We start from the raw sequence: 2,851 nt of genomic DNA, 5'->3' as shown, positions 1-2,851 counted from the left end.
CCACAAAACTGTGTCTGAACATTATTTAACATCACCTCATCACCTAGCAGCTCTCAATGCTACCACTTAGAATAACGTTGCAATATCGTTCATGGGCCTACCTATATTTTCTTAATCCTGATCTCTGAACTCTTGCAAGCAAGGGAGCGTACGGGTACGATAACACGTGAACTTCAATACCATCAATCAAGGCTTGTCTCCCTCTCTCTCTCTCCTCTCCTCTCTCTTTCTCTCTCTCTTTTATGTACCACATTACCACATTGCGTATGTTTGTGTGCGTGTATGCGTGTGTGTGTTTGTGAATTTTGTAGTCAGCAACATGAATGTTTTAACATGACAAACACAGAAATATACATTTATACTAATGAATGAATGTATACATGAAAAAATGTGCGTGTATGTATGTGTGTGTGTGGGTGTGTGTGTGTGTGTGTGCGCGTGTGTATTTGATAGACAGGCGTGTTAGGAGTGGTGGTGGTGCATTGTTAAATAATTCCACCCGGCGGATGTTTTATAAATTTAAAATTTCATTGTGAGTGTGTTTGTGTGGGTGTGTGCAAATTTGTTTGTGCTGGCATACACACGCATATATACACGCAAAGAAACACACAATTACACGCACACACACATACAAAGAACTACACACACACAGACATCAAATTTAAAGAGCTCACAAAAGTACAATGGCTAACCTTTCTAGCGAGTGTTAATATTGCAATTCACTTTTAATCATAGCAGGCAAAACAATGAAGAAAATTTTTCTCCCACTCTCTCATTCTGCAAAAAAATGTCTTGGCTTCATGTGTACGTGCGTACGTGTGCACGTGAGCGTGTGTATGCGCGTATGTGTGCGTGTGTGTGCGTGTGGATTTGTTCAAAATTTTATTTCTTTATTATCAAATTAGCAAACAAACAAAACATTGGCAAAACGTGCACACGCACTTACTTGCATAAATGCGTGGACGATCACGCTTTGAACGTTAACCGCACGCAAAATCAATAACCCAGACACCCGCACAGACAGACACACGCACACACGCACATACACAGATACGCATACAAACACACACACACACAACTAAACAAAATAATAAACATATAAACACACGCACACAAAGAATGTTTACAGAGGCATGCAGAGATTAAAGGACGTACGAGCGTAAATTATGATGATAAACTGTAAATATAAGGAGTAAAGAAAATAAACTTGGGTGACGATAGTTAAACGCTTGATCACGTGTTCATTTCCACATCCGGTCGCATAGGCTAATTCGGTCATTTATCATCTGGCCAGTCTGCTCGGAGGTTCAGTCTTATTAAGGTGTCGTCATCATCACTATTAATGACGTCAGTCTGGAAAATTATTTTATCTTTCTTGTTGTTTTTGTGTTTTCTTTTGTTGTTGCTTCTGTTGTTTTTATTAATTACTACTACCAATAGTCTACAACTCAACTTTTTAATACAAATCCATTTCATTAACTTACCTCTCAAGCATTTTCTTGAAAAATATTTTTATTATTTTTTCTTTCTCACCTTTTCATTCTTTTATTCATTTTTCTTATTCTCGTTCTGACTGACTCTTCCTTTCTCTATCTTTCTCTCTCTCTTTCTATTTTTCTCTTTCTCTCTCTCTCTCTTTCTATTTCTATTTCTCTTTCTCTCTCTCTTTCTCTCTCTCTCCTCTCTTTCACTCTCTCTCTCCATCACCGCCATCCATTCAAGTGCCAGCAGCACTCCTCACTTCGCCGGCACATAGAGACGGAAGACTCTCTCTCTCTTATCAGCATCTCACAATCAATTGAGCTCGCGATAAAACAGCCGGCCTCCACCCATCTCTGCTTACTTAGTATGCACACAGCAGTCCAGTACGTAGGAGCTTATATATTAACTGAGAATTACATTTCTACGCTGAATTAGATTTTCCATGCTGAACCGCTTAAGTCCTCTTATTATCGCTCAACTCCGTATTATCGCCCGATCTCCGTTTCCATTATTTCCTCTGTAATATCGCTCAATCTTTTTTTGCGATTTTTTTTTCTTTCCTTAACATGCTGATTGCCGGTTTTTGTGTTTTTGTTATTTTAAGTTGATGTGTTTTTTGTTAACGTATTGTTTTCAGAGCGTTTGTACTTTTGCGTGCGTGCGTGTACGTGAGTGTGCGCGTACGTGTGTACGTGTGTTTGACGGAAGGTGACTGTTCATGCTATGTGTTGATGTCGAGTTAATTGCTTCTAAATATATTAATAAATTAATAATATTGATAAATATATATTCTCCATTTCTTACATCCATCCACCTCAAAAAATCTCTGAGGTACGAAATTTTATTGCACAATGAAATTTAAAGTTTCATGTTACTTTGTTCGAAAGCATCATGTATCATCATCACCACCATCACCACCACCATCATCATCATCACCATCCTCACCATCACCACCAGCAGTAGCAGCAGCAGAAGCAGCTTCATCATCAGCGTCGTCGTCGTCGTCATTATTTTCCTCATCATCATGGCCGTCATCAGAACGGTTGTTATTATCTGAAACTTGTTATCAAATTTTTTCTCGTGGAAATGTCAGACGATGCCCTGCTGCTGATGAATCTGCGCCTAATTTATTCATCCATTCTTTCGTTTATCAGTTCATTCATTCGTTCATTCGTTCGTTCGTTCGTTCGTTCGTTCGTTCATTCATTCATTCATTCATTCATTCATTCATTCATTCTTTCTTTCTTTCTTTCTTTCTTTCATTCATTCATTCATTCATTCAAATTATCCTATCAAAAATGTATGCATGCTTCTATTTTCATCCAACTGATCATTAAACCATCATTGATGCCGTATCATTTTTCATTCG

Source organism: Helobdella robusta (assembly GCF_000326865.2).
Source record: "Helobdella robusta unplaced genomic scaffold HELROscaffold_31, whole genome shotgun sequence".
Classification (NCBI taxonomy): domain Eukaryota; kingdom Metazoa; phylum Annelida; class Clitellata; order Rhynchobdellida; family Glossiphoniidae; genus Helobdella; species Helobdella robusta.
Note: the sequence above shows the minus strand (reverse complement) of the source record.